Source organism: Canis lupus, chromosome 33 (genome assembly GCF_048164855.1).
Source record: "Canis lupus baileyi chromosome 33, mCanLup2.hap1, whole genome shotgun sequence".
In the NCBI taxonomy this organism is placed as follows: Eukaryota; Metazoa; Chordata; class Mammalia; order Carnivora; family Canidae; genus Canis; species Canis lupus.
The window spans coordinates 31,743,647-31,769,949 of NC_132870.1; positions in this window are offsets into that span (position 1 = coordinate 31,743,647).

The following is a 26,303-nucleotide window of genomic DNA, read 5'->3' on the forward strand; positions in this document are numbered from 1 at the left end:
AGATGCTACATATGAATAAGCCTCTCTCCTAAGAAGTGCTGGACACAGTTATCCAAGTGGCCCAATCAGAAAGTTGCCCTTCGTAAAGTTCCGCAGTGAAACTCGTAGTAACTGACTTAGTCTGTGGACCTGGCTTAAGAAAATTTTAGATTTGAGAAAACTACCATATTACTATTTCATATCTGTCACAAGTGATGAAATTTCTTCTAATCAATACTTTTCACTTGGAAAGCCAAGTTTGTCATTCTCCTATTATTACCATTTGCTCATATACAAAAAACTCGTGTTATTCTCAAGTCCACAACAAGATTTTATTTTGATCTGCTTTTGACTCAAAAACTTAGTTGTAACATTTGGAAATATGAATAGCATATCTTCCCAGGCATGCAGACACAGACTAAATCAATTCTGGGATCCAGTCATTCAGACTGAAGGAAAAAGTCAAAACCCACCTTACATACCTATTAATCAACTTCTTTTCTGTAGCCATAACTGGCTCCTGAGAATATCTGACAAAAGTACTATAACTTTGGAGGATACCAAAGCTGACCAATATTATGGGAACCCCATCATTGGAATTGAGCATGATAATGTTGATTAAAATGCTTCATAGAAAGTTTGCCAGCCTAACTAGAAAGTAACCCAGCAATTTCAACTACATTGTTAAATCATTAGCAAATTCCTTTAGTGAACTTTGTGACATGAACCATAAGAGCAGCCTCTGAAGAATTCCCAGGCATGCAAAACACGTGTATCCTTGTATGCCTTCAACCAAGCTTATTAAGATCTATAATCGTATGTTTTCAAATATACTATATAAACCCCTAGAGGGCCAAGGCTAACGCCAGATGTGGTATTTTATCTATATTCTATCTTTGTCTGCCCCTTTGCTAACATTTCACTGAGTGCAGTACACAGTTCAGCACTCAGTGTCAAATACTAGTTGACTAACAGAGCGCACACATCCCTCTACCCATCATATACAGCATCACAAAATGTGGACACTTCAAATATTAAAAATGTAGATCAACATTCAACAAAAGAGAACAAGGAAGGAGAAAGTAAAATAAATCTTAGGTTCTTTCACTTAATTTTTCTGGTTTTGAATGTGCAAAATCAACTATTTCAAGAAGAATCTACTAGAACACAAACTTTTCTAACCATGGAAAAGGAGGGAAACTTTCAGTTCATAGACATGACCGCCAAAGACAACCAATCTCCTTTTTTTCCACCACTTCATCAAACACAACACTTCGAATTACTTAGGAAAGCATTGTGGTAGTTTGTAGCTCTAAAATGTTGCCAGTTAGAAAACATGTTTCATCATCTGACAGGCCTTGACTCTCCCAGCCCTCTTTCATCATTAAAAAAAATACTTCTATAGTTGGATGCATTTTTCCAGAGTGCAATGAATAGGTTAGATCAGCAGCTGACTCGATCCACGACACACAGACTGACTGATGGAAACTTCTAACAGCCTTAAGACTTTAAGCCTTGGTACAAGGGTTTACATCAGACCCTTCACAGAAGAGGAAAGCCATTTAATCCTTGAAACCTGCTAAACTTCCTACAAGACAAACCAGAGATTTTTGTGTATTTCATTAATTCCCAAAAAGCAGCAAAATAACACTCTTATATCTCTGTGTGTTCATATTTCTTTTTTTTCCTGCGTATTTGTGCATTAGAAAAGACAAGTGCTTAAGACTGAGCTCCAGGTGGCAACCCCAATTTCACTCTGTACCATGCATCTTGCTTCCTATTAAGTGCTACTGGTTGCTTGGGTCCCTAAAAATAATTGCTACCACTTCATTCTGAAATGACACGCAGGTTTTAAAAAAATGAAGAAAAAAGAGAAAGAGAATGCCAAGGGACACTGTGCTTTTCCTGCTCAAAGCCAATTCAAAGGTTTCATGATTTAAATGGAAAATGACTAGAAGGCACATTTGCCCACGTGCTTTTTATTAAATTATTGAAAGCTTTTTTATTTCTCTGCATTTTTAAATTCTCAACTCTAATGTATATTTTCTATGTATTTGTATTGAATGAGAAAAAACTCCCAAAAGATTACATACCAAGGAGCAGAGCCTCCTGTTCCTTGAAATTGATGTATGTTTATGAGGAAATCCAGCATGTGATTTTCAAAACCTGCAGGTTCATTGTAAGTTAAACCATGTGGCTTCCACTCAAATCATTCCTTCCTTTCAAAATCACTCATAAGAATTCCCAATTGCCCTCTCCCCTTGAATCTTTCTGCACTAATCTACTCCCACCAAGCCCCGCTCTGTGCCAGTGGAGCCACTAGGGGTGGTGGTCCAGCAGCCATCTGGGGGACTCCTTTCATCACTGAAGCACCACTGTAATGTCCTCTCAAACTCTGAGCTGTATTTGTCTTTTACTCTCTATTTCAGATAAGAAGTTTTTGAATAAAAAAGGAAACTTTCCGTCAGTAAGACATACAGAGAATGTTTTCAGTGTGCATCAAAATGATCTGAAGTGCTTGATAAAAATACAGGTTCTCCGCTTCCTTCTAGAAATTTTGAATCAGAACATTGATGGGTATATAGGAATTTGCCTTTTAAAAATGTAGAACTTGGGAGTCCCCGGTGGCTCAGCAGTTTAGCGCTGCCTTCAGCCCAGGGCCTGATCCTGGAGACGCAGGATCGAGTCCCAGGTCGGGCTCCCTGCATGGGGCCTGTGTCTCTGCCTCTCTCTGTGTGTCACTCATTAATAAATAAAGAAAATCTTTAAAAATATATATATAGAACTTCTTCTGGGGCACTAATAATATGTTTACTCATGACAAAAGTGAGAAAAATACACTTGAAAAAACAAGATTCTTTTCATAACAAAACAAATATTTTGAAAATGTGTATTGCTGAATGGAAAAATCAGAAACAAGAATAATCAACCTCAAGCAGAAGTTAAAATCTTACCCACTGTACTGTGTGAGGTTAGTAAATCAAAAAGGGGGCGGGGGGGAGGGGAGAAAATTAAGTAAAAAATGCCGCTTCTTTTGTTTCATCACCTGATTTTTACATTTCGCCACAGAAACTTGTATAAAGTCTGCAAGTCATAGATCATCGTTGAAGATGACCTACGACCTTAATTCTCAGACAAAAGAAGTAAAATGCAATGTAGGTGAAGAATTTGCTGAACATTTTAAAACCCTTTGTTGGTTCATTTTCGCATCGCCTCCGCCTCGCTCCCCCGGACCTGGACGGCCCCCTCCTCTGAGCCGAGAGCATCTAGAAGCCCACTGAGGATTAGCCAGGTCACCCCGCGAGCAGACGGTTTCACTTTGATTAGGAAAGAGAGGCCGGCAGCCGGCGGGCAGGGGAGCGCGAGGCCGGGGCGCCTGGATCCGGGGCAGGAGCGCGGTCCCCGGGGCTCCCGCTGTGCGGCCTGGGGGCGGCTCACCCACGCCGAGGCCCCGCTGCTGCCCCCCTCGCTGCTGCCCCCGATGCTGCCCCTGCGCTGCTGCTGCACCCCCCCCCGCTAGGCCCCCGCTGCTGCCCGCCTCGCTGCTGCCCCCGATGCTGCCCCTGCGCTGCTGCTGCACCCCCCCCGCTAGCCCCCCCGCTGCTGCCCCCCTCGCTGCTGCCCCCGATGCTGCCCCTGCGCTGCTGCTGCACCCCCCCCGCTAGCCCCCCCCGCTGCTGCCCCCCTCGCTGCTGCCCCCGATGCTGCCCCTGCGCTGCTGCTGCACCCCCCCGCTAGCCCCCCCGCTGCTGCCCGCCTCGCTGCTGCCCCCGATGCTGCCCCTGCGCTGCTGCTGCACCCCCCTCCGCTAGCCCCCCCGCTGCTGCCCCCCTCGCTGCTGCCCCCGATGCTGCCCTGCGCTGCTGCTGCACCCCCCCGCTAGCCCCACCGCTGCTGCCCGCCTCGCTGCTGCCCCCGATGCTGCCCCTGCGCTGCTGCTGCACCCCCCCCGCTAGCCCCCCCCGCTGCTGCCCCCCTCGCTGCTGCCCCCGATGCTGCCCCTGCGCTGCTGCTGCACCCCCCTCCGCTAGCCCCCCCGCTGCTGCCCGCCTCGCTGCTGCCCCCGATGCTGCCCTGCGCTGCTGCTGCACCCCCCCCGCTAGCCCCACCGCTGCTGCCCGCCTCGCTGCTGCCCCCGATGCTGCCCCTGCGCTGCTGCTGCACCCCCCCCGCTAGCCCCCCCCGCTGCTGCCCCCCTCGCTGCTGCCCCCGATGCTGCCCCTGCGCTGCTGCTGCACCCCCCTCCGCTAGCCCCCCCGCTGCTGCCCGCCTCGCTGCTGCCCCCGATGCTGCCCTGCGCTGCTGCTGCACCCCCCCGCTAGCCCCACCGCTGCTGCCCGCCTCGCTGCTGCCCCCGATGCTGCCCCTGCGCTGCTGCTGCACCCCCCCCGCTAGCCCCCCCCGCTGCTGCCCCCCTCGCTGCTGCCCCCGATGCTGCCCCTGCGCTGCTGCTGCACCCCCCTCCGCTAGCCCCCCCGCTGCTGCCCCCCTCGCTGCTGCCCCCGATGCTGCCCTGCGCTGCTGCTGCACCCCCCCGCTAGCCCCACCGCTGCTGCCCGCCTCGCTGCTGCCCCCGATGCTGCCCCTGCGCTGCTGCTGCACCCCCCTCCGCTAGCCCCCCCGCTGCTGCCCCCCTCGCTGCTGCCCCCGATGCTGCCCTGCGCTGCTGCTGCACCCCCCCGCTAGCCCCACCGCTGCTGCCCGCCTCGCTGCTGCCCCCGATGCTGCCCCTGCGCTGCTGCTGCACCCCCCCCGCTAGCCCCCCCCGCTGCTGCCCCCCTCGCTGCTGCCCCCGATGCTGCCCCTGCGCTGCTGCTGCACCCCCCTCCGCTAGCCCCCCCGCTGCTGCCCCCCTCGCTGCTGCCCCCGATGCTGCCCTGCGCTGCTGCTGCACCCCCCCGCTAGCCCCACCGCTGCTGCCCGCCTCGCTGCTGCCCCCGATGCTGCCCCTGCGCTGCTGCTGCACCCCCCCGCTAGCCCCCCCGCTGCTGCCCCCCTCGCTGCTGCCCCCGATGCTGCCCTGCGCTGCTGCTGCACCCCCCCGCTAGCCCCCCCCGCTGCTGCCCCCCTCTCTGCTGCCCCCGATGCTGCCCCCGCGCTACAGCAGCACCCCCAGTTACCCCCCTCTGCTGCCCCCACTGCCGCTGCCCCCGCACTGCTGCTGCACCCCCCGCTATACCCCACGCTGCTGCCCACCCCCCGCTGCTGTCCCCGCTGCTGTTGCTGCTGCTGCCGCCCCCACTACTGCCCCCACACTGCTGCCCCCCCATGCCCCCCCCCCCGCTGCCCCCACTGCTGCTGCTGCTGCCGCCCCGCGGCCCAGCCGTCCTGAGCCAGCGCCCTGCAAGCACAAACACTGGTGACTTCCGTGGCCTAATTAGCACTTTCTAAGGGAGCTTGCTACCGAGTCCTAAGGCAGTCGCTCCAAAATAATGTTGGAGAAGGGCACACGCCCATTAGAGTCAGAGCAGAAATCAGGGTGACTTCTCATTGGTAGAACCAGCCAGGATGTGTTATTTCTTATACCCTAGAATTATTAATTTGTTCATCCAGAGACTGCAGTGTTTTCCTTAGTATAAAAAAAGAAGTGTTCTTTCTCTTAGCCAAAGACAGTATTTTCCATCTGCACCCATCCCTTCAGTGATTTTTTTTTTTTTTAAGATTTCATTTATTTATCCATGAGAGACATAGAGAGAGGCAGAGACACAGGTAGAGGGAGAAGCAGGCTCCATGCAAGGAGCCCCATGTGGGACTCGATCCCGGGTCTCCAGGATCACGTCCTGGGCCAAAGTGGCGCTAAACCACTGAGCCACCCGGGCTGCCCCCTTCAGTGATTTAAACTGTCCCAATGTCGCATGACCGCATCCAAATGGTCTTTCCACGTCCTTGGAATTCTTGACGGTGCAAGAGATGTGTTTACTCAGGAAACTGGAGAACAAGGGATTTCCCTTCAAGGGCACTGAGATGTGGTGTTTGAGAGGACATGCTGTACCTCTGAGAAATGATCATGTTTATTTCTATTTCTGTAGGTGATACGAAACTCAGAAAAAAAAAGAGGTGTAGGGAAAATGTGTAAACAAATTCAAGTTGGGTAGGAAAGGCAAAGACTGAAAAGGTGTAATGAGCAAAGCAGATGGCTGCGGGCTAATGTAAGAAGGCTCTAGAACCTAGATTCTCCCCTACTCCACAGTGTGGGTCAGGGGTCGGCTTCATCAATGTTGCTTGTGAGCTTGCAAGAGCTGCAGGATCTCAGACCTACTGCATCAGACTCTGTATTTTAACTAGATCTCCAGATGGTTCGTCTGCATATTAAGGTTTGAGGTGCACTGTTCTAGAAAACCACAAGAGAGCATGACAAGTAGAGATATAAGCCTTGAGCTTCAGAAACACATTCCAGATTTCACTTGTTGACAAAAGAAGGTAAAAGAAGAGGAGTTACTTTAGAAAGAGCAACATACTATTGTGTATCAGAATTTGGAAATATACACACATGTATCTTCATCTTATATCTCTACTTATAGGGATATGGATATATAACATAGACACAGTGAGAATCCTAATGAGTAGTCACTTGACAGCCATGTAGGATAGATGATTTAAGAAATATTTAAATGTATTATACTTTAGCCTATATTTACTTACATACTAATTCCTACCAAGATTCTTTGCTTCTGAGTTCCATGAAGCTAAATGGTCTCAGAGTGTCGTCCTCAGGTAACAGTTTATCAAATAGGAATCAGCGGACCCTAACTCCACGGATGATAAGGTCACAAAACACATGTCAACTCAGTCACCACCTTTGCAAAGGAACTAATGCAGAACTATGATGGCACCATGAAAAGTAAGAGGGAAAGTAGAAAGATGAAAGGGTTGGAGAGAAATTTGTGTGAGAGAGAGGGAGAGAAGACCAAGAAACATCCAGATGTGCCCTGCTATCCGAATTCAAGAACCTGATTAATTCTGTCAGCAGGGACTGTGTGTACTGTCAGAGAACATCGGGTAAGAGAGAGTAGTAGAAGCAACATAACCAGTACCATTTACTTAGAAGCTCACTGATAGAGAATTGATAGAATGTCAAGAAAAGATTTACCCCAGTCAGACTTCTATTAATGAATCTTCATGATTTACTATTATAGCAGTGACCATGGTCCACGACTCAAGAGGATGAAGGTGTGAGCTTCTTATCTGTAGTTTCTTTTCCTCTGTGCCATAAATGCTTTTCCCACGAATAAATCCTCTCTTCTTTAGAGGGTGAACATAGCAGAGCCTTCTGCAGTTGTGGATAGAATTGGCATTGAAAGCCATCTATGGAGGACTGTCATCTACGGTAATTACACCTCTCCTCAGACACCGAATGGAACAGTCTTCCTTCCTCAACCAACCTGCCACACTAATTCCTTCAGCCTGACTTACTCACATGCGAGGCTGGTACTGCCTACTGTAGACAATAACAGAAGTAAATATCTGTCAGGGAACAGCCATCTCCCTAGATCTGCTCTCACAGTTCCATCAGCTTCCTTTTAACAGTCAATACTGTAGAGCTTCTTGAAGACCCATTTCTTTGGTGATGGTGGACTACAAGAAGCAGTTTAGGAAGCCACTTAAGCTGGGTTATCTGGGCAAGCTACCTAACACCTCTTTGAGCCCCTGTCCCCTCATGTGTAATACAGGGAAAATATCAATTCCTACTTCATAGTGTTATTGTGAGGATTAAATGATAATGTGTACATGTGTGTATATACACAGCACTTGGCACATAGTAAATGCTATATAAATAGTCATTATTCTCAAATGCCAGCTCTCCAAATATTACTAACACAACATATTGTTTAATATATCACTTACCTCAGTAAGGGAAAAAGGAAAACTTTGGCAGAAATCTTGACAGTGTTGTGAAGAAGGGAAGGAGGCAAGGTCAAAATTTGTTGGGAATTGAAAGCTTGGTATATGGTGAATCTTTTAGTTAGGGGGCTTGCTTATAGCCTCTATAAGGTGAAGGTTAGGATACAACTGCCTGTCCCTAACCATGTTATGATGCTTTCTACTGATGATTTGGTAGGCCTTTAGGGAAGTTCCTGTAATGAACAGTAAAGCCATCTCCCTGGGCAACAGTCTCATGAAATAGTGGCCACATTAATATAGAGAGTAAATTGGTTGGCTTTTGCTGTTGTTACTACTTGGGACTTGTTTTTGTGTTGGGGAGGAGGTAAGGTAGGAGGGCATAATAGGGGCGGTAAGTAGTTTCACTCCTCAGTGTATGTGGGTAGACAGTTCATGTGGTTGTTATTATTATTTCTTCTTCTTGGTTTTATTATTGTTATGTTTCTCCGAATAAGTGCAAGTTAGCTAAATACCATATTAACTAGAGTAGTAGGATAATCTGTTTTTCCCATAATCACACAGGAACCATCAGGACTTTGAGAAATCAGATAAAACAGAGAGAAGCTCCTGGGAAGTCAGATTTGAGTAAAGCAAAAAAGAGGAGGACTCTACAGGGAGTTGGGAAGGAGTGGAATAAACAGAATGACCAGTGAGATGATATCAGAAACCCTTTGCCTGTAGCACTTTTTTTTTTTTTTTTCTGATGTCAGTCTGCTTCCTTCCAACATTTAATCATTTACATTGGGCTTGATTCTTAGAGGGCAACGAGAATCAACCACTGTATTTGTTTTTCTTTTTAAAGCCATTAAAGTATCTGAAAGATCTTTTGAGGAAGGCATTGCACACAATATTATTAGAAATAAGAATGCTATTTATAGATAGATGCATGTAGCTATATTAAAGGGAGGCAACGTGACTAAGAGTAAATGGCTAGGGCTTTGAACTGGGTGGATGTGCCTTCAAATCCTGTTTCTGCCACATACTAGCTGAACCTGGACATGTTATTTAACCTCTCTGAACTTCACTTTTCTTATTTATAAACTAAGACCACAATATCTACTTGCAGAAAATGCAATAAACAAATAATTTTTAACACATAATTCTCAATAAATTATATTTACGTTAGTGCAGATAGGCTTTGTATTTTATAGGTTATATCTATAGAACTGGATATGAATAGATCACCATGCAGTAGTGAATTATATACTATATAAGTACAAATTAGTTATTGAAATATATGTCATTTCTGCTTTAGATAAAACAAATCTTATTAGATACATACACCCAAAAATCAGAATTTAGTTTTAATTGACAATCATAACTGATTAAGTATGGTTCCTAAAATTTCACCTCACAAGTAATCCTATTCTTATTTACACTCAAGGCCCTCAGTGTTTATGTGAGTTATTGTCATTAATTTCCACAGACAGTAATATTTGCTTTCGAGCTTTTTCCCATTTTCATAACACTATAAATTCTAAACTATCAAAAAAAAAATCTAAAGTTCTCCCAAAACATTTTTTTTTCCATCACGATTGAAACTACAGCATTTTTTAAAAGAAAACTTATTTGGGCTTATAATCTATTTATTATAGCAAGCGAATACCAAATCCACATGCTTGATGAAAATAATTGATTGAAAAATAAAAAAATAAAAAAATAATTGATTGATAAAATAGGTTTCAAAGGATGTAATATAAAATAATTAAAAGGTAAACTGTAATTCTTCCCCAAAGACGTTTATAACAAAAAAAAGATGAAATTGGCATTGTAACAAATAACATTTTTTAATATGTATAATACATTTCATTTTAATACTGTGCTGCAACTGAATAGCAATCATGTCTGTTCTCTTCCTTTTCCTTTTCCTGGTGCCAAAAGAGCCCATACATCCAGGTAGCCTTCAGATATAGTGTCAGAGAGCCCCCATTTCTATCACTCCCTGATGATGAATGAGGTTCTTCTTCTAAACAAATAAGCACTCCAGAGGGTTACCCTTGACAGGGTTGTTAATCCAGAGAGCTTGCCTTATCACTGCAGAACTCAAGGGCTGAAGTTTTACAGGATCCCTGCACTGCCTGGCTCTCAGGCAGTTGTCAGGAAGCTGCGTGGCACATGGCCACCCTTTTTAAAGAACAGCCAGGCTCTGTCCTTTTCTTCAATGTTCTATTTCCAGATCTGGTCTTCAGCTAACCTGGGATGTTTTCTCCTAGCAAATTGAAATCATTTATATTATACATACAGCAATCGGTTAATATGCTACATTAACGTAGCTTTCATTTTTATCTCCAGAAAAGCAATTTGCCAACATAAATCCTCTTGCGTGCAAAGCAAATAAAAGACAGGCAGGTGAAATGATTGGTCCTGGTCTCAGGAAAGCAGAAGTAGAAACACTACCTTGGATGCCAGTGTATGAAACACAGAAACGATCTTCATCTCTTATCAGCAATGTATAAATTTCTTACCAAAACTCTCTGGCCCTTGACTTTGCTTCCATTGACATCTAGACTAAAGGTCAGTGTTTCTTTTACATTCCAGAAGTTATTAGGAATCAACTTCAATTTATACTCCTGTTAAGAATTGATGAGTTGGCTTTAACTCAATGAGGTTCAACAAATCTCTTAGTAGCATCCCTAAAAATATGTGTCCAGATAATGATTAGGCAGTCAGGAAAAGGACTTCTCTAGCTAACAGACACTCCCTTGATATTTTTAAAAAGATCAACATATAGTTTTATTTCTATGAAAGTAAAAAGTTAAAAATCAGTTTTGCCTCTGTAAATGATTAGCAGGCACTTCAGACCTCCTTCTAACCTCCTCCTTTCTTCCAATCCCACAATGTAGCACTGCAGGAGATATGTAGAAATAAAGAATGCATATTTTTTATCCCAGTCACAAGCCTTATGTCTTAAAAGGTTTAAGAAAGGCATGTGACATGGCCTGTTTGAAAAGCAGAGCATAATGTGTTTTCAGTTTATAAATTATAAAATATTCAAAAGCACAGACTAACACCAAGGAATTGGTTACTGCTAGATATCTGGAACTGTTTTTTTCTTTCTTTCTCTTATCTCCTTGCTTTTTCTTTTTTCTCCATTAAGAACAAAAGGCAAATAAAATGCAAATGAAATGCCTTAGGCCTAAGAAGATAAGAAGGGAAACATCTGTGCTAAAAAGAGAAAGAATATGGGGGGTCTCTTTGAATGCTTATCAAACAAATTATTTAATCATGGGATTTTTTTTTGATTGACCAGTTCCTAAGATATTATTTTCTAATTTGCATGTTGCTTGAATATTAAATTTTACAACCCCATAGGTAAGCAAAATAAGCATACTATTTTGTATTTTGTTTTCAACTTCCTCTACAAAAAGCCTAAAAATTATAGTTTATAAATATCACTATTGAGCACAGAAAGTTTGCTATTTTATTTCAACTCAGAATTGCTGCCTAGCAGATATTACACAAAATAGGACTCAACTCTCAACATCCTATTAGATTATGTCATTGCATTTGTTAAGAAGGAAGGGCTGGAATATGCTCTATCCCAGTGATAATACTGAGCTTTCTAAATACTCAGAATCTGTGTGGGTAGCAATTTAAGCCTTAAATTGGGATCTACAGGCCTTTCTGAAGATTCAATATAAATGAAAGATTAAGTGGGCCATATTAAAATGGCTCAAGAAGATTCCACACTGCGATAGCCCAGTGTTTTCACGTTTCATGTAAATCTATATACATATGTATCAGACCTAATTAAAGAGGCCAAAATCTCAGGAAGGATAAATTCTTGTGTAATGCTCACAGATAGGGTTTTTAGATTCACATAAAACCCTTTCATTCAAATTCCATGACTGGTTTTTAAATTCTCTGTATTTATTATGAACTAGTAAAAGGAAAACATTTCAAGTTTCAACATAACTAAACCTTAGTAAAATATTACAAGCAGAAAGTTAAGTGTAAGCCTCAACCTCTCCCAACTCCTACCCCCTCGATACTTTATTTTGTGGCTATGTCATATTCTTCTTAGGCCATCTTCAATCTTATGGCAAGAAAAAATGTTTCCCTTAAGTTGTAAGACTATAGAAATATGTAGTTATGATAGTTGCATTTATCAAAAAAGTCTGTTAAATATCGTTTTGACCTAACTTGAGACTCAATTCAAAACATCACCATGATTTATTTATCATTGTAGTACTTTATATATATTTCATGGAGATTTCAACAAATAGATGAAAATACATTATTTCTAATCTCAAGTATGTAGAAACTATATTATAATACGGTAACTATTAAAAGGAGAAAGTACTTAATTTCTAGGTAGACTTTAATCAATGCCCCCTGTATCAAGATGGATAGTATTACTGAAAGATAAATGTGAGTGTAACTAAACTAAATATACAATGGAGACTCTTAAAAGAGATTAGGTAAGTGAGAAACAATTCAAAAAAAAAAAAAAAAAAGTAAAAACTGAATTAGAAGATTTACTTTTCCAGCTTCAAATGCCACGACTTCAGAAGATTATGACAAGAAGTTGACTATTGGTTAAAAAAAAGAAAGTAAAACGAAGAAAAATTTATTTGCAGAAATAGATGATGTTAAAAATTAAATAGGGAAGATAAAAATTAGATGAACAAGGCCTTCATAAGTAATGGAAAAGGTTTTGCCTGAAACAAACCTGAGTCCCCTTAAAGTTACAGGTTAAGAGCCTTCAAGTTTAGAATGGAGATAAAAGGATATCTCATAAGAAGATTATCTTTGCTTTTAAATATCTTTGTATTGTCTTAGCTCGATTCTGTTGGATAAATTAAATCTTATGAGAAACTCTTGCTTGTTTCTTAGAAGAATTGCTATGTCTCTCTTAAGTGAGTTTATAGTCCCTTATCTTAAAATAAATAAGTGATTGGATAGCTGTATTCCAATCAATGACATTTTCCAGAGGCATTAACTAAAGAGAAAGAGTTGCATTTGGGATGTTTGAGTAGAGGAGAATCTTTCAGGCCTTTCATAGGATATATTCCTCTCCAATAATCAGGCAGATGTACATCTCAATTACTCTTTATTCTTACGTATCTATTGACTAGGACATTCTGCTAAGGAACAAACACAATAGCATCCATGAGAGAGCTATCAAGTGTGATGTAACTGCCAATAGAGAGATGTGTCCTTGTTTTCCCCCCCTGTTATCTCACTAGACAAATCTCTCCAGCCTTTAATTGCACCCTTGACTGTGCAATAATTAACAGTTTGGGTTGGGGGAAGGGAAGGGTCTTTAAAAAAAAAACCCTATGTAATAGATTAGCCATTTTTACCATATACCCCAATTTAGCATCGAATTGATTTGTAAAATAGAAATTGCTTGGCAACTGTCATTTAATGTTCTGCTTGGACACAACCGGAAAGCATTTAAATTGATTGAGTGTTCTTTAAGATGAATATATAAAGTTGATTTAATTGATATCAGAGTTTCTCTTCCCATTTATCGTTAGATACAATCTGTGTTGTGCATTGCGTGTTATCTTCTTTTTGAAAAAGATCAACAAAAGGGAAAGAGATTCTCCCTTTGTAGTTCCCCCCAAAATAAACATTAACTCCTGAGTCAGAGACGGGAGGATGAGGCATGGCTCCCCGTCTCCCAGTGCAGTTTGTAATGTATGTGAGGTAGATGGAGGTTGCTCTCCAGAAGCTCAGATTAAAGAACCCCCTTGAATAATGAAGTCCAATAAACCTCAGGCGAGATCATTCCCTGGGCTTTCATCAATTACATTCTCATCTCGTTTTATGGCAGGACCAAGTCAAGTAAATGAATTGAACAAAAAAGTTCTCCAGAATGAAATGAGAAACTAACTTCATGCTACAGTAACAGGACTCATGGTTAGGCCTAACGCACATGCTCACAAAACAGAAACTGGCTCGATATTACCAAGTATTTTGGCAAGAGTAAAGTAAAACCTAATACTATTTTCAATGAACTCTTTCTAATGGTGAGATGATAATATTATAGAACATTTATTTCAAATGAAGACTTTAAACGGTGGAGACATTTCCATAAGGAGATGTTATGAAGTTGTGGCCCTTTGTATGGATGAAAACATTAGGCTTGGTCGTTTGTTTTTATATTGTGAAATAAAATTGTAGTCTTTAAAATAAGATGTAGTTTTGATCACTAAACATCCCTAGCTATGTATATACAAATGTATAGGGCATATGGGCGTTCAAGTGTAGAGACTATAATATGGAGTTTCACCTCAGGAACAGAATCTAAGAATTAATTTTTTAAAAAATTCTATCATAAACATGAGTTGCAATGTGAAAATCTTCCAGATATAACATCAGCTTTTCATCAAATATGACTTTGTTTAAATAAAGCCCCTAAGCCTAGAGGAAGTAAAGGTAAGTCAGATGTTGAGTAGGAAAATTGGCTAAGAGATCGCTTCTTGCTGACCACTGCGATGACCACTTAAACCATCTTGGTTTCAAGACTGTGTGGACCCTTGGTTTCAGAATTGAAAAGTCAAAAAATCATGTACTAAAACACAATGGAAATACAGGTCCAAAACTTATTAGGCAGGCTAAGAAATTACTCTGTCACTTTTGGGACCCAGTGCAAAATGGAAATGTGGGAAAACACCAGAGCATCAAAGGAGAGGCAAGTCCTGTATGGCTCCACAGATGACACCATACGTCCATGAAGCCAGCCCTGGGTGTCCTGTGAATTGTAAGGAATGAATAGCTTAATTTGCTTTGAGTAACTTCTCCCTGTTTCATATTATTCTCCATCAAATAGTCTCAAAGCACAAATCTACATGTGCATTGATTGGATATGCATTCAAAGACCTTTTACCTGGCCTCTGTTTGTGTGGCTTCATATCTTTATGACATGGAATGAACAGCTTGGCGCCACGTTGCTGTTATCCATTAACCATTCCTGTTTTCCTAATCATCTTCGACTCCATCTTTCTCTGTCCTATCTGTTATTGTCTTCGGAAAAGAGATGTGAGGTTTCCTTAGCCTGTTCTGGTTTACATGACATGATTTGTGTATCTGCCTACAAGAGTTTCTCAAATGAACCCTGTGCATTATCTTCTTCCCCCAGCCCCTCCTCCTCTGAAGAAAGAAGAAAAAGGTCGTACATCTGTAAAATGACAGCACTTATGAAAAATGAGAGTTTGGCCCACATGGCTCTCATCAGACACAGACTCATCTGCTGTGCCACAGACACTGCTCATTTCCTTCAGAATCAGACTACAGTTAAAAACAGGAAACACCTAATAAATTGCTGGGTCTATCAAATTAACAAAGCATAAAGAAACCTTCTAGGTAATCAATGAGTATTGCTTGCTTAGAGAAATGCAAGTGTCAAACATAAGGAACCTAGACATATAACAATTCTTTCGCCTATAAAACGACTTTCAGATGTCAACTTTAATTTAAATTTAGAAATAGGGAAACCTACTCAGAGAAAGTGTGGAAAAACTAGGCTTTTCATCTAATTTTTGGTCACAAATAGACTTAAAGTATTTCAAAATCAAGAACTTTTATCATATGTTCATTGTGCTAGGATTTTTAGGCACACACATTTTATTTTTAAAAACTCAGAATACATTAAATATACAACAATCATACATGTGACAGAACTCTCAAGGTAATCTCCCTTTGTGTGAAATTAATCAACCCTAATTTTTTAATGGGAAAAATATCAGTATTATTTATTACAGCAATATCTAATTGCTAGAAGCTGCTTGTTTTCATATATTTTAGTCTAGAAGTGAAATCAGTGATAAACCATGAAAGAAGGGGATGCTTTCTTGAGCTGTATTTTGGGTAATAAAAATACAAGTAAATTTAATTTTGAAAAGAAGATATGCTATGAAATTGCAACCTTTCTCAACCCTGCTCCTAAAAAATCCTTTCTTCTTGAGAAAATAGAGAGTAAAAGTCTGAAAAAACTTTGCCCTCATTTCCTTCAAAGCCTTTGAAAGTCTAATCTCTCTAATACTTATGTGCTCTGGGTTTCATTTCCATTCTTAAAACAAGTTTCTAGGAAAATGTCAAGGAAATAAGAACTTTTCAAAATTGATAAGATGAATATCCCTTATGTTCCTAAGTTTGAATATACTCGTTAGGAAAACAACCTTTATTTCCAGAAAGAATTCAACTGCTCTGTCCTAAGAAGTCAGTCAAATGCTTCCACGACCACTCAAAGGCATTGTACTATTCTAGTCTATGCCATGGAGAATATTATTTGTCCTGTGTATGAGTGACCCCTTCAGGTGCTATACTGAAAAGACTGTTCTATGTGCAGAGTGGAAGAGGTTCCCCAACACAAGTTATGCATGTTAAGAATTTTCAGTAGAGAAACTTATTCAAAAGTTCCCTGAGAATAATTACAATTTAAAATAATCTAAGGAAAATGCTTCTTTTAACAATACATTTTATGTAGTACTCATACAGATTAACCAAGAAGCAAACTTTGAATACTATATATAAGAAACTATGTGCTAGAAATAACCATAGTAGTCAGAATACAATGTCAGGTCCTATTTCAAATAATCCATGCTCTGATTTTATAAGATACCAGATTTTATCAAATCATGTATCTGGATCTTTTTCAAAAATATATGGCTGCAACAACAAGAGATATAATAACACCTAATTCCTGCCCTTTAAAAGTTTGGAATTGAATTGCAAACTGCATGAAAAAAATAATTAATCTAGAGATGTCCAGGAAGATATGATAATTTCATTGTCTTCATTGTCTCAGATAAAATGTCTGAAGCTACCTGAGCAGTAGGCTGGCATGAAAAAGCAAGTATTCAGAACTGCAATAATTCTGAGTCTGTGAAAAGTGAAATAACTTTGGAATTGGGCCCAAGCAGAAATACTAACACTAAACCAAATGCCTAATGGGGTTTCATGACCTGAAGTTCCACTCAAATTGACATACACAAAGGTAGAGTCATAATGACATGAATCTGGAAAGTGGTAATGCCTATCAGTAGGCAAGTAGTATCTTGATGTGAGATAGTAGAAGATAGAATGAGCCAATGCCTCAGATACCTCAGTCAGCAAGGCTGGGTGTTAAGTATAGAAATCAAGTTCTCAGAAATAAAGGGTTAGTGAGGGTAGGGCCCAAATCAGCCTGATATTCCGGACGAGATTTCATTTTTGGTTGTACTTAAATTATAAACTAGTAATCATGTGATCTACATTTGCATAATAAAAATATGAGTGAATTTAAATTTGGGGGAAAAATATGCTATGCAATTGCAATTGATATTTTTCTTATAAATTTTGAAAAGTTTTTATTTCCTTGACATTTTCCTAGAAAGTTGTTTTAAGGATGTGAATGAAACCCGGAAGTTAGTTAGAAAAAAGCCAAGCTAGTACAGTCAGGGCTCATCTGAACATCAGATTCAAAGTTGAGAGCAACAGAAAGATTGCTTATCTCTTCCCTGGCAAGATTTATGGATCCTTAATAAGTAGTGAAAACTGACTTGCATTACCTCAGCAACTGTGCTAAATACTGGGCAAACTGGACAAGTAGGAACAGACTCAATAGAAGAGATCTGCTGAGAGCCATTGAGCAAGGGTGAGATTTTGAAAAGGGAGCAGAAGAATGTGGAGTTTTGTAGGGCAGGAGTGATATTTACTACTGTATTTAGGAAATGAAACCTGTTTATTGGGCATTCTACCAAACATTAGCATCAGTTATGAATACTTTATATATGAATGGTACCCCATATAAAATGACATGGAGACAATAAAGCTTCCTGAATGATTTTTAAATATTATTTTTAAATTAAATTCTATGTTAAAAATATAGTTTTTATGTTAAACAGAGTTAGAGATTGGTTAAGCCTCTTAAATAGATCACAAATCTATGCCATTTAATTCAGTGAATTTTATTGGCTTCGTGTACGTGGCTTTGTCCTGTTAACAGTTTTAACACTGACTTTGCTAAACATATAAAAATATCCTCACCAAAACTTTTGAAGCTAAGTTATACATCTAATGTATATTACACAGGTGACAAAAACAAGATTAAAAATTACCTTGACAGGGGATCCCTGGGTGGCGCAGCGGTTTAGCGCCTGCCTTTGGCCCAGGGAGCGACCCTGGAGACCCGGGATCGAATCCCACGTCGGGCTCCCGGTGCATGGAGCCTGCTTCTCCCTCTGCCTATGTCTCTGCCTCTCTCTCTCTCTCTCTCTGTGACTATCATAAATAAATTTAAAAAAAAAATTATTTGGGGATCCCTGGGTGGCGCAGTGGTTTGGCGCCTGCCTTTGGCCCAGGGCACGATCCTGAAGACCAGGGATCGAATCCCACGTCGGGCTCCCTGGTGCATGGAGCCTCCTTCTCCCTCTGCCTGTGTCTCTGCCTCTCTCTCTCTCTCTCTGTGACTATCGTAAATAAATAAATAAATAAATAAATAAAAATTACCTTGACAAGCATAAAAATGAGTCCAATCACAAATATAAAATTGGATAATGCTAGATATAATGTACTTCCTCAATGTTAAAAAAATTCAACATTCTTAGATGAAAAACTCAAAACTGTACAGATTTAATTCTACTATATTTATTTGCAGAGTTAATATAATTTACATTAAAATATACCTTATGGCAAAGGTGATGGAATATGACAGATATACAGATTATTTTTTAAAGATTTTATTTATTTATTCATGAGAGACACAGAGAGAGGCAGAGATACAGGCAAAGGGAGAAGCAGACTCCCTGCAGGGAGCCTGATGCAGGACTCAATCCCAGGACCCCAGGATCAGGACTTGAGCCAAAGGCAGACGCTCAACTGCTGAACCACTCAGATGCCCCTGAGATTTTCTGAATGAATACATGATCAGCATTTTTAGAAAAGAATTATACTGGGAAATTTGTTCTCTCAGCTAAAAAAACATACTATAAAGCTACAGTGAACAAGTTGATATAGTCAAGTCTGTGCATATACTCTTGTTTGGGGATAAACTCTTAGAAGTTACAAAAATCTATTATTTGGCTCTGCTCAATAGCTAAACTCTCTTTTTTAAGCAGGGCTTATCAATGAATCATTCTTTGCAATCCAATATTCCCAATAATAGGATAATGTTTTACCTAGATTAGTAAAACTCTGTAAAAAGTCAACTGGATATTGACCTCTTAGAGTCATTCATTCTGCTGCCACAAATAATTCTCTCTGAGCCTTAAGAAAACATTCAAGGTAATGTTTGCAACTGAAACAATTTACTTTGTAATTTCACATGCCCTTCCTTTTTTTTTTCCTCCATGACTTTTTCAAGAAAAAATGAAAACCTTTTTCAGTAAAACCCTGATCTAGGACATTCAGAGTCCCTCCCACCTCTGACATGAACTCCAGGAGACAGGAAACAAACTGTAGTTCTAAAAGAGTATTTCCAGAGTAAAACAATGTGTAACACAGACAGCATGTGCCATCAGAGCAAACCCTTCCACAGTCTGCTCTGCCTAGATCTAGAAGATAACAGGAAGCACAGAGAACCTTAAAGACAGAATTCTCAATGTTTGCAAGAGGAGAAACAACTCCACAATCCGTGTTCAAGCCTTATGTAAGAAAACAAAACTTCCAATGCAGTCAATGAGGAAACCTTATTGCCAATTCCATCTAACAAAGGTTTCCACCCCTTTTTGGTAAGGAAGGACAATCTTACCACCCTATGGATTTTTGGTATTTTTGAACTAAATAATCACCACATATTGTTACTTAACAGTGTGTATTTTTCACTCCATTGTACGTGTTTGGTTATTCTAATTATTTTTATGAGCAATAATAAATTCCCAAGTAAAAATAACTTTCTAATAAATATCTTAAATGAGGTAGAAGTTATATTATTCAAATAAAGACCACATTTTTTCCTTAAAAAACTGCTGAACAACAACAACAACAAAAACTGCTGAATAAGCAAGTATTACCCCCTGTAGGATCCCTCTTAAAAATGATTTATATCAGCATATGTCATGTATTGTACAAATATGCTCTAAAAATGCATTATCTAGTCCTGCCATGGATTCTCAGTAGTCTGAATTAGTTTGTAAATTGGTGCACAGGGTGTGCCTGGGTGGCTCAGTCAACTCAGCATCCCCACTCATGATCTCTGGGTCCTGGGATCAGGCCCCACATCAAGCTCTGCACTCAGTGTGGAGTCAACTTGTTCCTCTCCCTCTGCTCCTCCTCCTGCTCACTCACTGTCTCCCAAAGATAGATAGATAGATAGATAGATAGATAGATAGATAGATAGATAGATAGATAGATAGATGATAGATAGATGATTGATAGATAGATAGATGATAGATAGATAGATAGATAGATAGATAGATAGATAGATAGATAGATAGATAAAAATTGGTGCACAGCATTTATTGGGCCAATGTGATAACATCAACACCTATTAAGGTACTGAACTTAATTAACTTTACATTCTTTAGGGGCATGAATGTAGGCATATGTGCACATGCACACAGACAAGCATACACATACACAGAGAGACAGATAAATATGTAGAAGTAACAGGTAAAAGTGGGAAAACTATGCTAATAATTTAGTGTAATCCATTACTACTTTTGGAAAAAGCAAGCCAACACAGGTATTGTCATTGAATAAAGACATCTCATTTTTCATTGTAAGTCTAGGGAAGTATCAGTTTGAAGTAGTAAATCATTTGACTTATAAGATATCCCAAAGAAATATAGATTTATTTCTCTGGGTACACATAGTAGCAATGCTAAAATGTGTTTTTGGGGATTCTTAGGAGTCTAACTTAAATAAACCAAGGATTATGACTTGTTTTGAACAAATGGATTGCTTGCCTCACATGGGTACATCCTAAGTTCTTGATAGCAGGACTCTTTAGTAGGAAGAACTAACTAGCATTATTAAACATTAAACATGAAGTCTGTGCAGGCACTGCTCAAGTGCTTTATCCCACATTTACAGTCAATCCTCACAATGACCCTATACAACTAAGGAGAAAATAACTTGCCCAATATTACAAAGATAGCATTAAGAAACCTGGAATTGAATCTCAGGTATGTCTGGCCTTAGAGCTTAAATTCATTAGCTGCTACATGATGTGGGCTCATGAAAATACCAACTCTCTAAGCCATAGAATTTTGTAAATTCTTAATTTTTAAATAAACCATGTATCTTAAACAATGAGTAAATTTAGATTTTTTTTTTTAATTTTTTTTTTAAATTTAGATTTAGCTCTAGTCTCAAGTCAATTGGTAGCACAATATTTTTTAGCTATATTTTATTGTCAATGTGGAAGAGAGATTTTTAGCACTGAATTGATAATTTCCCCAAACAAAGCAATTATATTGTCTAAAATCATTTGTGGGAAAAGGCAGGGTGAAAATAACTACATTTATACATATATATCTAAACCTATACGCATACCTATCTCTAAGGTCAAAGATAAAAATACTGTAAATATTTTTCTCTGCTACAAATAAAACAAGAAATGAGTATGATGTACTTGGGAGTTATTAAAAAGGAAATTCCAAGCCCACACACCAAATGTAGCAGAGAGAAATGTGAAACTTCTCACCCTAATCTGAACCCTCATCCCATTGGAACACAGAGAATTTTTCCTCAATTAATGGGAAGATTCCCTTCCTCCACACAAGTATCACAGTAGTCCAGAGATCCCACACCATGTCAGTACATCAGGAAGGTTCCTCTGCTTTTTTCTCTGAACAGGTTGGTGCAGAGATGTCCGTTGTCCAAGTTTAGATGGGGCTGCTTTTATGTCATATGTAACACAAGAGAGTCCTTGACTAAGGACCCAGCTCTAGGGCCCATCTTGTCAGCATGGCCCTCTGAGGACTTTCCACCTCCCATTTAGGGACCAAACGTCTTCCAGGCCCACTCCAACATCTAATGTCCTTGTTCTCATCTCTTGCTCTTCAAAAAGCTCAAGATTCTAGAAAACAAATCCAAAAACACAGGTTGTTTGTGAATAACTTCCACCTTCGCCCTCTAAACAAACTGTCCAAGGGCACCAGAGTCTGGCTATAGGCTTGAGCCCAGGGAATAATAATAGAGAAAAACCGATTAATATCTTATTAACTTATCTTGATACAAATAATATGCAAAAGTAAAGAAAACAATCTTTTTGCCTCTTTTCTCTCTACCATATCCTACTTCTCATTTACTCTTGTTTTATTTATTTATTTATTTATTTATTTATTTATTTATTTTTAAGATTTTATTTATCATCATAGACATAGAGAGAGAGAGAGGCACAGAGACACAGGCAGAGGGAGAAGCAGGCTCCATGCCGGAACCCGACGCAGGACTCGATCCCAGGACTCCAGGATCGCGCCCTGGGCCAAAGGCAGGCGCTAAACCACTGAGCCACCCAGGGATCCCCCTCATGTTTACTCTTGTTTACTCTTGTTTTATATATTACTCTTTCTTTTTTCCATTTCTTTCATGCTTTCATCTCCTCTCTTTCCAGGACCCATATACCTCAATGGAAATAGTGATGCTCTCTAGACCACCTCCATGTTGAATATGGCACTAGCTTAGATTAAACTGGCAGGAAAATCTTTAAAAGTATTTGCCCATAACTAATTCTAAGTCTCAAAAGTTAGAGTCTGTGTATGTTTGTGCGTAATGATTTTTATTTTTTATTCTCAACAAAGCTTGGCAATAGATATCTTGATGTTCTGGAGGATATTCTGGTCTAAGTACCCTACTCCCACCCACCAAGTGGTGGTTGCAATTTAAATAATAAAATAACCACTTTAGGGCAGCCCTGGTGGCGCAGCGGTTTAGCGCCGCCCGCAGCCCAGGGTGTGATCCTGGAGACCCTGGATCGAGTCCTGCGTCGGGCTCTCTGCATGGAGCCTGCTTCTCTCTCTGCCTCTCTCTCTCTGTGTGTCTCTATGATTAATAAATAAAATCTTTAAAAAAATAAAATAAAATAACCACTTTAACTTGCAAAAGCTAGTTCCCTGGCTTTTTCAAATTTTCTTCAGACACAGGCACTTTACCTTTTTCAATTTCCAAGCCCCTTAACTGTTTGACTCACTGACGTTTCAGAATGTTACAAAGCGAAGTTGCATTTAACAGATGTTCATTTCAAGGAGCTTCAGAACCTTATAAATTATTGTAAATTAATTGCTCATTTTGGAGTTTGACAAAGCAGCTCTCAGAGCCTTTCCTGATCTGTGCCAGAGCAAAGGAAGAGTGAAAAAAAAAAAAAGCACTAGGTTGGAGTCCCAGGAAAAAGAATATCTCCTGTGCTTTAGTAAGTGGCTATGTCATATAAAACTTATGTTGGCTGTTAAGTGGCCAAGCCAGCTGCATCCCATGTGCCACAAATGATCTGGCCTCTTATTTCTCCTGTTTAGTTATTGTGTCTATAAATTCAATGGGCCACCTGTGCAATGTGCTCATCCAGAAGAGTCCCAGAGGAAGCATTAACATATCAAGGCTCATAAAGCACAAATCCTTAAATGTAAAAACCGACACTTTCATCCTCTTTAGGCTACATCTATATAGATTTCTTTTTAATGAAAAAGAAAAGAAAGGCTTATTTTTCTTCTTACAGTAAGATGCCTATGAACAGTGTTATATAATTAATGACTAAATATATATGTTTTAAATTTCTACCATTCTAAAGCTACCTAATTTTATTCTCCTCTAAAACTATATGTCAGACCATGATTAAAACACTCATCACTACCAGTAACTCACCATTCTATCTAATCAAGAAAATAATCCATGCCAAACATTTAACAAGCATCAATTAATAGGATCAAAACAAAATATAATGCAAACTTTAAAAGTACCTGGACACATCTTTTTCTCCTTTCAATTATTTTCTATTTTTCATGAAAATTTGGGAAATCTAATAGAGAATCCATTCCTCTAACTTGCCTTTCCACTTTGACAGTGTTAGCCAAACACTTCAAAGTATTTAGTAACATTTTGAACATACCTCTCTTAGTGTTTCACCTGGAGTGTTGTAATTATTTATTCATCTCACCTGTCCCCTTCAGACTGGAAACTTCTAACAGCAATTCTTGATAGAGGTTGGAGAGGAGGTGTGTGGTCATTTAAAGACCTTTTGTTTATATACATCCGCCTTCCCAGCACTTTCTACTCCATCCTAAAGACTAACAAAACACAGGAAGGTAGGGAGTAAAGAAGAGAGAAGAGAGGTCATGTATATTTTGACAAAGTTACCCACTATAGGGAGAAGATATATTGCATTTATATTTGTGTGCATATCAGTACCTGACACATCACAGGAGATTAATAGACTCTGAATGAATGAGTGAAACAAAATAAAGCAAAACCTTCCAGTTTGAATAATTCAGCACTCAATCCAATGATTTGAATTGAGTCAAATCATTCAGCAAACTCATTCTGAAAAAAAAAGATTTTGATTATTATTTATATTTATATTTAAATGTTATCTTCTAATTAACATTTGTACAATGATGGGGAGAGGAGATAGGGAGGTGATGATGTTTAGGGGAAGAAGAGAGTCAGTATCAATTCATAAGGGTAAGGCTAGGGTAATACATAAAAGACAAAGAGAAGCTCTATGGTTTAATGACTGTGTTAGGCCTCAGGTTACTGCATTAGAACCAGAACATTTACCTTTGAATGTGTACTGAAAAGCTGAACCAAACCCATCACACATTCCCATTGTTTCCCTACTGATAAAAAGTTGGGGGGATCCCTGGGTGGCTCAGCGGTTTAGCGCCTGCCTTTGGCCCAGGGCGTGATCTTGGAGTCCCGGGATCGAGTCCCACGTCTGGATCCCTGCATGGAGCCTGCTTTTCCCTCTGCCTGTGTCTCTGCCTCTCTCTCTCTCTCTCTCTCTCTCTCTCTCTCTCTCTGTCTCTCATGAATAAATAAATAAAATCTTAAAAAAAAAAGTTGGAAATTATCACCAAAACATAATAACTACTTAAGAAGAGGCAATAAAACATATTCTATGACACCTCTTGAATAATCAGGACCAACTCCATTCCTTAGCAGGAAGTGAAAGAGACAGATCAGCTATTTAGTCACTTAAGTTAGTTCAACTTCAGAATAGGTAGAAAAAAAATTAATCTTGCCAGAAAAGAGGTCTGGATTTTACCCTTGTCTCCTGGAAGATGATCTCTAGAAAGAGTATCTTTTTTAAATTGGGAGCTTTGGGACACATAAGAAATTCTAACAATGTGACTTATGATGGAAGTTTGGGGCCACGCAGCATCCGCTCTACCTCATTTGGGGCTGGAGAGTAAAAGTTTCAACCCTGCCTCCCAGTCAGACATTTAGGCAGTCAACTCTGTCATGGAAGCCTAGGTGAGTTTCTCTGGTTGGCAGTGCTCCATGTGTATCATCACACATCATCACCAGAAAAGTAACACTGTCCATGACTCCCTGAGGAAAGGAAAACTGGAAACTCCTTGTTTGGAACTTTCTTGGATTCTGCTTCATGAATCTCTTCCACTGGCTGATTTTTTTAAAGATCTTTATCCTTTCCCTACAATAAACTGTGACTGTGAGTATAACAGCCCACAGTAAGTGTGATGTATCCTTCTAGTGAACTAGCAAAACTGAGGGTGATCTTTGGAACCCCCAAATTCTGTAGTTGGTGTCAGAAATGTGTGGTCTTGGGGTGGTCTCGGTGGTTCAGTCAGTTGACTGCCTTAGGAAGTGAAAGTAGCAATAATCTTTATTTATTTTTTATTTTTTTAATTTTATTTATTTATGATAGGCACACAGTGAGAGAGAGAGAGAGGCAGAGACACAGGCAGAGGGAGAAGCAGTCTCCATGCACCGGGAGCCCGATGTGGGATTCGATCCCGGGTCTCCAGGATCGCGCCCTGGGCCAAAGGCAGGCGCTAAACCGCTGCGCCACCCAGGGATCCCAGCAATAATCTTTAAAATGCTGTCAAGAATTGTTGTGTAGAGCAGAAAAGGGATGTTCAGAGATGGCAATTTTTCCTTATCTTGTCTAATTTTCTGATGAATTTTAATTCTTATGAGGTCTGGCTTTCAGAAGCATTTCATGTATGTGCAACAAATTCTTTTCTTTCATTGTAATTATATGAAATGCTGTTATAATTTTTTTTTTTGTCTGGAGCATGCGCTCTTTTATTTATCTATTGTTATAAACCAAACCACCTCAAATACTCATTGTCTCATGAATCTGCAATGGAGGCAGAGCCCAGTGAGGACAATGCATCTTTAATCCACTTAGCATCAAATGGAGTGGCTTGAAGGCTGGGGGCCAGAAATTATCTAAAGACTCATTTACATGTTTAGTTGTTGTTGTTGGCTGGGAATTCAGTTGGAGCTATGGCCCGAACACCTAGATGTGACTTTTATATGTGGATGTTTGGCTTCCTCTCAACATGGTGTTTAGGTTCCAAGGACAAAAGTCCCAAAGGAGAGAGAGCCAG